This window comes from Anser anser (genome assembly GCF_964211835.1).
Source record: "Anser anser genome assembly, chromosome: 13".
Taxonomy (NCBI): Eukaryota; Metazoa; Chordata; class Aves; order Anseriformes; family Anatidae; genus Anser; species Anser anser.
This window is the reverse complement of record NC_139734.1, coordinates 19,207,502-19,221,655: the sequence shown is the minus strand read 5'-3', so window position 1 is coordinate 19,221,655 and position 14,154 is coordinate 19,207,502. Positions and strand designations below refer to the sequence as shown.

Here is a 14,154-nt window from a genome sequence, read left to right as displayed (position 1 = left end):
TAAAAAAAAAAAGGAGCCTATTTTTACTAAATAGTGAATAGAGCAGCACCTGATTCTCATGTGTGTCTTTTTGAAGTAGAGGACTCTGATCCTCCAACAAAGTAAGGGAGGCAGATACTGTAATCATCAATTACATTGTCAGAGAGAGCAAATTACATATTAGCATCCAAACCCAAATAAGCTGAGGGAAATTGACACAAAAAAGGAAACCGCTCCCTTCACTCTCTTCCCCTGCTGCAGAGATAAAACAGGAATTGATCTTTCATAATCTAAATTAAAAGTATGAAGAAGGGAAAAAAAATAAAAAAGAGACATTCTTAAAATATTCTCCTTTGACTTGGATTATGCAAAGGCTTTTACTCCCACATAAAATAGAGGTCATTCTTTATAAGGTGGTAATATTTAAAAATGTGTTCAGTGCTTCATAAGCATATAGAAAAGTATGGTTTTGGCAATACGATTAAAAGGAAAAAATATATAGATGTAAAAAAAACAACAACACTTGAAAGGAATATAATACTCGCAGAGGGAAATACACTGTTGCCTTTACACAGTATATCTTTTCATTCCATAGGCAGCCCCATTTAACTTTAGGTACTATTCCGATTAAATAAATGGGACAATACTTGATCTCAAGTGATCAATATCATCCTTAGCCCATGTTTTACCAGCTTTCATTTTTAAAATACAACTCTTAGAAACAAAATATTAGAATCACAGAAAACTGTGAGGATTTCTACAGACTTCAGATCCAGGTGATTACATTAAGCATGGCAGAAGTAGGATGCTGGTCCACAGATGCAAAACAACATAGCTTTTAATATAAAATACCAGTATTATAAAGACCTAAACTTAATATTTGTCTGTTTTCCAGCCCAATCACTCTGGTCTTTTTCCATATAAAGCATAGTGCAAGTATTAGATTAAAAGTAATGGTCATTATTTATGCTACATCTTAAAGTAATTAATCTTGAACTCTTGGCAGAAGGATCAGAACTTGTATTTTATCATGAACTAAACCTGTCCAAAGGGCAAGTAACTCTTTAGTGTTGCAATGTGCTTCTCCTTTTTGTATCTCTTAAATTACTAAATGCTGACAAATCTTCCTGATGGCATTTCAAAAGTATACAAATATATATACGGTAGTTTAAAATAACAAGCTCTTAGAAAGAAAGAAAAAAAAAAAGATAAACCTACATTCTACCAGAAGATGGATTCATTTGGTGAGAAACTGTGCTATTTGCAAGCAGTTTGACTCACTGCATGTGAAAAATAGAGTGGCACTTGCTATCTGCCTGAGTGAGTTTGCTGTAAACAAAGCATGATGTGAACAGGAGACGCTCCTGTCACTGCTTGAGTTCTGCCTTTTTCTTTTTTTTTTTTTCCCAAACCTGGAAAATAGTGGAAAATAAGGTCTTACATTTGAATGTTGAGTCCCACAGGCTCAGAGAGCTCGTGATCTGCCCTAAAACGAAGCTTTGAGCTGTACCGAGATGAGATGCTGGACAGACTGACCACTCAAAAAAGCTACAGGACGCACTGGGGTGGGCAGGGCCCTTGGGGCCCAGCTCCCGGCCCTGCCCCAGGCACCCAGTGCCACGTCCCAGAGAGGAGGCCCCACGGCCTCCAGACAGCCAGCGCCAGGTCTTTGGCACCCATGCAGCACACAGGTGCCTCCCAAACACATCGCTTAGGGAGACTGCGCCGTCACGTGCCTATGGCTACTGAGCACCTCTGTTAGGTGTACCAGACTACATCTCAGTAGTCTTTACATTACCAGTTTGCAACCATGCCAACACTTAACTCACTGGGAGAAAAACCATGCCTTTTGCCAAACAAATGCCAAATGCATGAAATGCAAGTATCCACAAAACTCATCCCTGGTAAGACAGCGTCCGCTTCCCAACGGTATTCATCATGCTGTCTGCAGAAGCTTATACAGCTCATTCCTGAGGGTAAGATATTTTCTTAATGAACAGCAAGTTTTGCCAGACTTACACTGTTACCTAGTATTTTCCCTGGCATTGTGTCAAAAAAAGGGTTTTAAGGCTTATGTTAAGAAATGATGTTTAGAATGATGCTGGGCCAGGCCCTGAGCTGTTCTTAATCCTTCATATGTCTGTCGACTCCCACAGAGCCATGCTAATTCACGCCAGCTGAGCAGCTGTCCTATCTGGAAAATGTTTTATCCCTTAATCTGATAAAGGAGATCTTCACATAAAGCCATGTGGAGTCAGGCATGCTTCTGTAAGAAAAGAGAAAGTTTGATCCAAGATCAGGAACAGACCCTTTTTGATTCACAGTAGTATCATCAGGCTTGTACCCCAACTTACACAGTCAGCTATTATTGAATTGCCTACGGCAATTTCAGTTCAACAAAGAAAATCAGCACTTATCTCAGTGTCAGAATAACACATGTAACAACTCCTTGACAACTAATTTCAAATATCTGACGTGTCAGGCATAATATCAAGAACTCCAGGCCTCGGGGAGCCCCAAGCTCTGTGCCCAGATGCAGCCCCACGGCCGCCCAGACGAGCTGGTCAGCTGGGAGGGTGACGCACCTGCATGACCAGTGTCAGAGCTAACGCAGTCACTGGCCGCTCCACCACCTGTCTGAGACAATTGGCTTGGTCCTGTTCTAGATGCCTGTGATGAATAAGGTACAAACAAAACGACAAAAAAGAAGTAACAGAATTTACATTTCAAAGGTTTGGAGCATTTACTGGAAGTCATGAAATTGAAAAACCTTTAATCCTTCCTTTCTGGGTTAAATTTAAGGAATTCTCATCGTGAGCCCTGTCGTGTTATCAGGTGAAGTCAGTGGAAGGTTCTAATTGACTTCAGCTGTGGAATGCGTAAGGGATGACAAAGATGCTCAGGCACTACAAAGAAAACTGATGAATTCTGTTTTACAGGCTGCATAACAAAAGGGCTTTGTGAAAAATCATTTCTCGTTACTCTGTAAAAAAGGGAAGACCTCAGAAAATATTCCTACTCTTGGTAGCAGCTGAACATCTTAACACAAGAGAAATGGAGCAGAAGCCATCTTTGTGCTGATACATTACAGTCTGTGGTGTACATTGCTTAATCTGGATTAGTCCAATAAAGCCATACGTGTGGTGAGGAATGGAGTTTTTTAAAGAACTTTGGGATCCCTGCAGGAAAACCACTATAAGCGGCAGTTATGTTGATACTGCTAGTATTTTATTAATCAGCTACTGATCAGGAGGTTACGAGGCTTTACAAAGCAGAAACTCACCAGACTATGCACAGCTACACACAGAGAGGAAAACACACACACCCCCTACTGTTTTTTCTCATCTCTTGGCTCCTTGGAAGAGAGAATTGGTTTAGGAACTTAAAGTTACTTTATAGACCTGGCTGCAAAACCAAATCATTTAAATATAATTAAAAGAAGAAATGTAGATATCACATAAGTCTTTTCTTTTTGCAACTGAACTTGCAGGACAGGACTTGAAATGTAGGTGTGTAACCCCATATACATAAATATACAACATACAGACATACGTATACAAATAATGGAAAGGAGTAGTCTACACCTTAAAAATCATAAAGGCTATGAAAGAGCAAAACCCATCTTTCCGCATTCTTTACATCAAATTATGATGCCCTTTGACACTCTGCTATTATATTTAAAATATTTTAAACTATATGTATATAAATTTTAATTGAAGAGTATTATTCCCTGACTATGTCATTATTTTTTCCTTTCAAGAGACTTAAGACAATTCATGTTAATAATGTTTATCTAGAAAACTATTAGAACTTATTGACACATTCATTGTGATCTAACATAAGGAATATTCTCAAAAACTATTTCAGGGTTTTCACAACAAAATACTAGATCACAATTGTTTTTCATACAAGAACGCTTCCTGCCTATAGAAAAAAGGAAATATCAGCTCCCAAAAGACGTCTTCACTTTTGATATGTGCAGTCATTTAGACTTACAGTAACTGACCAGGGATTTTCTTTGTGTGTATGTGCATTGCTGCCGTTGTTTTTAAGCACTCAAAACCACAAATGATTTGAGCCAATACTGACCTTTAAATATCAGTTATACCACTTTGCGATAAATTAATGTTGCTGCTTGAGAGCTGTGCAAGGCCCACAGAACCCTGAGGATTGAGTGGCTTAGTTGGTAGCACAATCAGTAGTAGCTCTGATTAATGAATAAATACAGATGGGACAAATGAGAAATAACTGAGCTTTTTCCTTTTATGTCTCAGTCAAAAATAGAAAAATAAAATAAAATGAAAAAACAGAGGCAGTTTTAGCCTCTTTTCCATTACCAGGAATCACTAAACAGTGGGCTTAGCTCATCTGTGCAGTGCAGAGCAGCAAAGCAGTAACGGAGAGGAAGAAGAGGAGGATTGTTACTGCTGCTACTTTCTCTACTGCATTCTACAAGTCATCAAGATTTGAACAGTGGATGCTGACCACATTTGCTTGTTGCCTTCATTGACCTTCTCCCAGCCATTCTGGGACTGGGTCCCTTCTCATGTGGGCACTGAAAAACTGAAACTACTGGAAGAACTGGGAATCAAAAGCAGTTGCTATTCAGTGTCCATGGTGGTCTTTTATGCCATAGCCTTACAGGCTGTGCTCATTCAGTACCTGTCTCAGGAACATCCAAATTAATAAGCCATGGATTATTTTCACCCTACTCAAACTCCCTACTTGGAGCTTAGACTTTCAATGTGAATTTCTTCTGTACTTCTATTGCGCACACACCCTGATCATGCTAATTTCATTGTTCCCTCCATCTGAATTATCTTTCTGGACAAACTGGTGAGGCATTTTCTACAGTCTCTTATATCTAACAGAGTTACAACAAAACTAAAAATGAATTATTTTTAAACGTGACAAAAGATCCTTGTTTTATATTGTAAAAAAGTAAGCACTGAAATTGTTTCCAAAACCCACCACTGGAACCCAGCAATACTAAAAAAAAACAAAACAAAACAAACCACAGCATACCAAGAAAACAAAAACTGAAAAGATACAGAGTTCCACTAGCTAAGACTTTTTCCAATATATATATAGATATTTTTTTTCCAATAAAACATTTTAAAAGAAGTACATCATTATTCGTGACATCCACTGATCAGGAACATGCCTGAGGAAGAAATGCACCTTATGGGTAATGGGTTCCATTACTATTCACTTCAGAATTTCTTGCATATTCTTTAAAATCTCTGGTACTGGTCACTATCAAATAGAATACTAGACTAGGTGCATTCCTAGCTCCTGTGGCATAGAATTTCATTTATACTTTTCATCTGCATATTGAAGTGAAATATAGTAACATACAAAGGTGATCACAGGAATGCTAATGGTACATAAAATCTTCCAGGAAAAAAAAATTATATATATATATATATGTATGTATAGGCTGAAAGTGAGCTAACTGTATTTGTGAACAGAAAGCATTCTATGTAAAGTAGTCATATTGCCAGTCACACTTTTGCTACAGTATAGTTTAAGGTCAAATCATGTTTAATGTGATGTGACATGTGGATAAGATGCAAATTCTCTAATGTAATGTTACAAGAATACACATAAATATTTCAAAACTAAGTGGAAAGACAAACACAATTCATCTTGTCTAAACACACATTCTCTTTTCCCTGCATCATCCTCAGTAGTTAAAGACTATGATCTACTGTAGACATTTCCAAGAATATAAATCTTGCAGCAGCTGCTAATGATTCTCTGGCAAACACACAAAAAAATAGAAAGCTAGCTTTTTTTTTTTTTTTTTAAATAAAATCTACAAATGAAATGCAAATTTTGTTTCCGTAAGAATCAAGATAGTGCTTCAGGGATACACCTGAAAGAAACAATTAATAGCCCAGTATGGAATTAATAGTGAATGGATACCTACAACAGGTTATGTTACTTACTTTACCTATAAAAAATATTCAAATCCTTCCACTACCACTTGTATCCTACTCTTCAGGACCATGTAAAAGAAGGGCATATGCTGACATCTCTGATAAGAAGCTGTCGGAGCTTTCATGATCATTAAAAGCAAGGGAAATATTTACACCCTGAAGAAGTTAAATTTCAGTGGAAATCATTAAAAGACATATATTTCCTAATAGTTACACTGGACATGAAACAGAAGCTGTGGACAATGGAATTCATACTACTGGTACTGCAAAATGTTCTTGGCCCATAATATGCAGTAGGATAGAAGAATTATAACCATCTCCTCCGGATATAAATGTATAACATTGATGGTCTTTAGACTTCTATTTTCTTCATAATTTCCAGGTAGATGAGCATAGTATATGGAACTCAGTAGGGATAAATGCATTATATTAATATCACAGGATATTTTCACATATTTCACAGGCAAACTCATTAGCTGTGAAAGCATAATAAACAGCATTTAGTAGACTTCCATCTACTTTGGATCTTTTATTTTCCTATACCATTCTTTCAAAGATATAACGAAAAAAATATTTAAAGTAAAATCATGCACAAGAATTCAACAGGACCCTGGATTTATAAAGAAAATATACCAAAGATGCTATGCCACATCTAAGGAATGTATTCCACTTAGTTCAGAGATCTGGCACATCCAACAAAATGGAGTGCTGTCATTACACTAACCCGTTAGTAATGTTTCAACAAAATGAAGAATAAGAATATGCCCTTCAAATGAAATTGTTTGACTTGTGCTCAAAGGTGTTATCTTAGAGACATAATATTAATCTCATTCTCACATATAATAAAACCTGCCATGAATGAATAATACTATTTATATATATATTAGTAAGTATATCCCACTGCTATGAGTTTAGAGTGTTGTGTATGTCTCGATACAAGTCTCAGTCTAAGCAGGAGTGAACTCTGGAAGTATGTGACAGTAACTAATGCAAATATGAGGAGGAAGAGATGACAAACTCTTATATGCTCTTCTCAATTTTTTTTCTACTGCTTCAAGAACTGATATGACTGTCACCTCACCTTCTCTACCCATACGAAATAAAACCGTCCTAGAGAATAGGATCTATTAGCTGCAGCTGATTAGCACTCCAAAGATGGTTATTTCTTCTTGCACTGTTTCAGAACTTTTTAACAATATGCAATTGAAAAGTGAGGGGCATCAAAATCAACTACTTCAGATGAAGAAGGTATTGCTGAAAGGATGATAATATGTAAGAGAGAAGTACTTACATTTGGAGGCTCAACTCAGCTATCTAGATAATTCAGCTCTTCCAATTGTAACTAACATGCTTTACGGGTTTAAGATTGCAATTACTTTCCAGTTATCCTCTAACATTTAAATGTCTCTTTACGAATGCGGATATGTGAATGCTGATATTCACATCGTTTGTTATCGGTGACCAAATAGCAAAACTAACTTCATATAAAAAAATGTATCTTCAAGCAATTTCCAGAAAGGTAACAGAAACCATGTTGTAGGTAGAGGTACACAGTAGAGACTGGAGCAAGACTGCCAAAAAAAAAAAAAAAAAGTAGTATCTTTTCTACAAGAGACTTTGAAGACTGATAGTAGAAGGAAAAAAAAAAAAAAAAAAACACTAATGACCTAAAAGAAAGATTCTAGAATTCGTGAAAGAAATTACATAGTGGAAAAGGCTGTGATACATAAGACTGAAAGTGATGGTGAGAAAGTTTCAGTAATCACCTCTGCTAATCTTGTTCAAAATGTAATAAAAGTCAGATTAGATACAAATGACAAACAATGCACCCAAATTTGTGACAGTAGTCAGAGGACAAAAAGACACAAAACAATGTAAAACATACTGTGATCCACTTCAAAAGAGATCAACAATGTGAACTTCGGAGCTTAAGGAAAGTTTAAAGTGGATGGGTTCTAATGTGGACCTGAACTGGCCTTTTACATAATCTCAGTCCTTTCCCAGTCCTTCAGTTTTCCAAAGGACAGTCATTCTTGGCTACACTGCTGGAAAGCTTAAGAAACTCTGGAACAACCAAAAAAATATGGCAGTGCTAGCATTTTCAGTTCCAAGCATGAATGATGTTTGAAAGTCACGTGTTAAAAGGCTGCATGTACTCCAATTCTAATTCTGTAAGAAGCAATGGCTAGTAGGTCAAAAAAACATTTTGATTGTTAGTCTAATTTTATGTCCTCAATATATCTGTAACAAACAAAAGTTACATAGTCTGAAAGCAGGCTATGATTTCGGGTTTGTAATTAAGCAAACCTCTAAACCATGCTGATACAAAACCAATGACAATTTGAAAAAAAAAAAGAAGTAATTTAAAGACTGTGTTTTTTGCTTGATATTTTGTCCATTATAAATGTTGTAGATAAAATATATAAATACTATATATAAACACTGTTCAAACCCAGACTGTGTTTCAAGGCCATGCCTCTGGATGCTCTAGCTTTTAAAATGAAGACTCTGCTCATAACATCTCAGAAGTTCCCTTGGACTCAGAACAAAATGACAAAAAATTAGCAAGTCTGAGAGTGAAAACAAGTTCTCAAAAAATTAATAGCTTCCTTGCAGCAGTATTAAAAATTAAATTCCTTGGCCTCTGACAGTGCTGTTTTGATAGGTCACATGCTATTACATCAGTCATGTTAGTATGTTGAGATGAATCATAGTAATGCCATGGAAGCCAAGAAATGTCAAACACCAATACCTGGAAATTAAGGCAGAAACAGGCCTTATATATGCTTAAGCCTTTTGACTCACCACAAAAACATTGCACTCACTATGAAGCAGAAAATGAAGTATGCATTCACGATGCACTCACTAGAAGCAGAAAACGAAGTATTTTTCCCTCCAGTTGGATCTTTTTTTAAGTACAAGTTGTAGAAGTTTAAATACTGTAAGGTTTCATCTTCTCAGACTGTCAGCTTCTCATTTTAAAGACAGATAAATTAATTAATTCACCCCCTTGTCATTCAAAAAGTAAATAATTGATTCAGTAAGAAAGAATGATAGAAAATCACTGAGAAAATGCAAGCTTGTTTTGTATCTGTGATTGAGGTAATAAAACAATAACAACAATACAGATTTCCCTCTGTTTTTCCTAATGGACTATCAACAACACCTAAACTGGAATTTATTTAAAATAGCATACTCAAATTTAGGTTACAAAATATCTGTAATTTTAATACCAAGTCAGGGCACTGACGCAGCTTTAACTTCTTTTCAAATATCTGCAATTAAAAAATTATAATTAAAGATAAAATTAGACTAGCAAACAGGCAGACCTCTGATTAATTTCAGTAACAACTATTATCTTTACATATTTAGCAACTCTGCTAAACACAATATTTCCTGATATTACAACAATCCCATATGCAGTACTGACACCACTTCTAATTTAAATATCTATCAAAAGGTCTTTATTTCTCAGTTTATCAGATGATTTACATCTGTATTTGAACCTCTTCATTTTCCTTTAGAGGATGAACACATTTACCTGTATTTTTATTTCTTTTTCTGGTAGATCTTAAGCACATTTTCTCTCCACCCAATTTAAATATATAGCCATATAGATGCTATCCTCCTTTTGTAGCATGTCTTCCAAGAAACAGATTAATAAGGAGTCAATGGCAAAGACTCTGCAATAGCACCTTCACGGACTCTTTAAATTATTCCACTGCAAGTGTTAACCTCCCACTGCATTTACATTTGGAAGGTTAGTCCTCTTGAACTCACTCCAGGCATTATACAGACTTAGAAGGCTAGATTTAATAAGAACAACTTGGTCAGAGTAGCTTAAATTTATACATGTACAAAGGGAACTCATTAGAAATGCAGTTCACATAAAGCCATGCATTTATGCATTCAGATTCTGGCCCTTTTTCTACTTTGGCAGAAGAACATGAGGAGAAGGAGAAAAAAAAAAAAAAAAAAGATCAAAAGCTATGGAAGTTTTGCAAGAAGCCAAGTTAGTTCATAAGACCATAGAACAAAGTAATGTTATTTCCTAAGCTGATGTGGCCTTAAATGTCTTAAATATGCCTCAAGCATGCTGGAGGCAAACAACTACTACAGGCCATCCTACTTCTCGTCTACTTTTTGTTCATTCATTAAAGAAAGTTGTTCAGATTGTGTCTTCCCCATCCCAGTCTTCCCCCTTCTTTGAAAACACAGTTACTTTGAGAGTACATCTGCAAAATATACTCTTACTGATGCATTTACTTCATACAAGTGTGCAAACACATGGACATACACTTTTTGCATAATTGTTTGTTTAATCTTTCCTTACAAACAGTGTTGCTGTGATATCCTTTGCCTGTATATTTGCTATGCTTAACAGAATTACCAGCTGTCACTAAATTCATGTGCTGTTCATAAATATAACTAAATTTTTTGGACAGCTGTTCATCTGGGAATAAACACACTCATTCTAATAGCTACATTAGCTCTACAAGTATATGTTTGTATGTTTGTTTTTAACTTTCACTCAATATAATTAGTTCTGACATTCTCCCATGAAATAACCTTATATGTGTTAAGAGTTTTCTTACTTTCTTTTGCTTTAAGCCAATCAGCTACTATATGTGTGTATATATATATATATATATATATATTATTTTCCGTAGCAAAGCTACAACATGATGGACTTCAAAAAAATCTATCCTGAAAAATCCGTCCCATTACAAATGAAGAGCTGATCTGCTAAGAGTATCAGTCAATACTCAGCACACCTTCCCCTGACTTTTAGTCAGCACAACTCCTGGCTGAATTTCAAACAATCAAAAACGGGTGCAGCAGCATTTTACCCCAAATACAGAAGTCTGCTTACCTTCAAGCACACGGTATCCTACGTTGTCGAATGCTGATAGGATAACAGATACAGCCTGGAGATATAGGCAGGTTAGTATGGGAGGGAGAGAGCAGGTGGGAACTGGATTTGAATCGCTACAGTCATAGGGTAATTAATTCAGTAAATGATCATGGAGTCAGTGGAGACTGGTCTCTGTCTCATGTACCAATACGTTCAAAGCCAGCAAGAAATGATAATCTGTATCTGGCAGAGAAGACATTCCTCTTGGTGCAAAGTGGAAGGGGCCAAATTTCAAGCCCATGACTCACAAGTATTTCTGGGAGCTCCTGAAGCAGATTGCCTTTTGCTTCTTCACAGGTGCTGCTGTTTTTCACTGCTCACCATATCAGGAATGATTAACTGGTATCATCTGCAGACAGAATAATTAACAGTTGGTCACAGTACAGTTAAATAACTTACTCATTTTGAGAATTCAGCAGAAAATTCACTCATTTTTGATTCACTGAGATTTGAGCAACTTGCCCCGACAGCATCCACATATTTCTCTGTTTCTGTGGATTTATTGGTGCCCTGAGTATCTATGAATCAGATCTGATGTACTTTAACATAAGCATCTGAAACACATTCCTCTTTATGAACATTGGTTAACTTCTCTGTGAGGATTGATATCCTTCTATTTATCCACTTCTGTAAAAATAGTTCAAATTCACAAGGTAGCAAAGTTATTATTAATGATTATGGTCGACTGCAGCAGAATGGTTAGGAACTCCTGGTTTGGTACATCGTCTACTTAAACTAGAATGAACAGATGAAAGGATGAAGGGGAAGAGATACAGAATTTAAACAATTTTTTTTGAAGTATGAAGACTGGCTCATATTTCCGTGTACTGGCTTCAGTTCTACGACAGAAGCATGTGTAGTTTAAAGAAAATTGAAAATGCAAGTAGGAAAAAGGAAGAGGGCAGTGAAAGGGATAAAAGACATGCAGAATTGAATAGCAGGGACCGAGAGAAGACTGGAAGCAGAAGATGCTATGAGATTAAAGAACAGAACAAAAACAAGGGGTAATAAGGATTATTCATCACTTACATTGCATTCAGGTGATGTGGGCCACATATAGAGAACTGCAGTGTCCTTTACATCAAAATGTATTTGCAAGTACTAAGTATACAGCCTTCCTAATAAGAAGCAGTATATGAAGTTTTATACAACCACCAAGAATTTTGAAATTCTAACCGAATTAATTCAGTAAATGAGATTCCATACTTCTCTTATGATGCCAGTAACCTGCGTGAAAACTAGCAGCATGCTAACTGTCAGCATTGGCACTCTATTCCTTAAGACGCTTTTACTAACACTAATAATGTTCACTAGATTGTGTGGATTAACCACAACTCAACAAAAAGGCCCCACTGTAAAATATATATTTGTGACTTGATCCAGGTAAGGACAGTCATCGTGCTAGGGGTGGTTGTGATGTTGCAGGAGAGGTCATTTTGCTTACTTGGCCTCTTTGGCCCCTGGAAACAAAGAAACAATGGTAGATGACCATTTTAGGTTACTACTGTAACCTAAAACGATGAAAGACCACATTTTTTAAAATTTCAATGCAAAGAAAAACAGCATTATGTAATGTTTACACTTCAAAATTCAAACGTGATTGGTCAACCTGCCACTGGATGTCACTGTTCTTTGAGAGCTGAAAACATTTTAGGGAAGAAAATGGAGGGGGGGAAAAAAGACAAAAGAACAAAAAAGCACCCTGTTTTTTAGAGACCTATGAAGTAGTGCATTCAAAAAACTTAGATTAAGTAGTACTTTTTAAATTCTTTCTTTTAGCCTTCCAGAAAGGTTCTGTTTAGTAGGTAGATATCTGAAAAGAACTCTGCAAATGGCTTGCATAAAGCCAACGAAACAAAAAGCTGTAAAAGCATTCCTCAGGTATTTCACAGACATTATCAGAAAGAGATGGTACAGAAAAAAGCAAGTGGATTTTCCATTATTCCAATGCACTTACTATGTTCTGAAGGCCTGTTATGATAAGGAAAGGAGTCACAAATCAATTTGGATTTTACATTCCATTTAATTGCATATATTTCTAGTATTGTGAGTCTTTCTGTGCAATCTGTAAGCTGCCATCAGCACAATAAAGCTGTTCGTATCTGTAGCACTACCATAACCAATTTTTCTAGGAAAGATGTATCTTTGTGTCTGGGAATCAGAATAGAAGTTTTGGTTGAAGATTGCTAGGGCTTGAATTAAGATCCACTAGAAATTATAATTAAAGCCCTTTTTCTAATCTGACAGAATGAAATGTCTTAAAGTGGGCAGAAATTTTCCCATATCCTCTCTCTTACAGAAATACAGACACAAAGTAAAAATACTGCATCAGGGTAGGATTAATTTTACAGTATTTCAGGATTGCCTGCCACCGCAGCTATGCTTTGTTTCGCTCTCCAGGAAGCAAAGCAATACAGAATCTCCTGTTTTATTGGTGAGGGATCTGGCAGCCATCTGCACAGTTCCAGAACAGAGTCTGACTCATACATATGAGATATACGTTATTCATGAGATGTTCCAGAGTTGCTTTCATTCTCTTGTGTAAGAGGTGAAAAGCTGTGTCAGCAAGGAGGGCTGCTCAGTAAATTGAGTTCTGTGTAGAGAGGCACCTTTGCAGAGAAACCTGGATCCGCAGATCTGGATGCTAACAAAGCCTGGGGACTTGGCAATCCAAAGCAGACAGTGCTCTGCTCCATGAAGTGGCAGGTTATACAAGAAATCAACATCAGCTTTTGCTGCAAGGTACTCCTAGAGCACTCCTCAACATTTGTATGCTTGAGGTGTAAGCATCTTGGGAGCCTTAATAGTGTTTTATGGTGTTTGTAGGGTGCAAGAAGATTCATCACCAATACTGCAGATTACTGAAAATTTTAAAAGAAATTGAAGAGGCAGGCAGAGGTGAGAATCATGCTGTCTGTTTCTAGTCGCTTTTTTAGGTTTCTCAACAGGATAAAATGCAAAATAGAATGACTATGTTCCAAAAATAAGAATTATTCATACATGGGAAGTGATACAGTGAATTCAAAAAGCCACAGAAGGAAGTTCTGGAAAGCCTGCTTGCCTCTTCACTTGGGGAACTAAGACAACTGCTCTATCTTCCAGAAGTAGCTTTAGTTTTTGTAGACTCCTGTCTCTCCCTTAACGACACCAGCTACCCACCATGTTCCATGTGGAAACTAGTATTTAATGTCAGAATATGCTTTCCTAACTACCATAAGTCCCCAAAGCTTCTTTGGGAGAATAAACACCCTTTTCACAAAGTTCCACCACAGCACTATAAAATATCTCTGGGTGACTGACTTTGTCAAATCTAATGAT

At 36.6% G+C, this 14,154-nt stretch overlaps 1 protein-coding gene across 1 annotated transcript in view; it reads right to left on the bottom strand.

Moving 5' to 3' along the window:
* The window catches only part of LOC310880977 (uncharacterized protein), a 1,343,899-nt gene that overhangs the window by 1,196,924 nt on the left and 132,821 nt on the right, over positions 1–14,154 (bottom strand). The window contains exon 4 of the mRNA XM_083797545.1: positions 10,795–11,185. The gene's annotated coding sequence lies outside the window, so the exon portion shown is untranslated. The remainder of the gene's footprint in view (positions 1–10,794; positions 11,186–14,154) is intronic.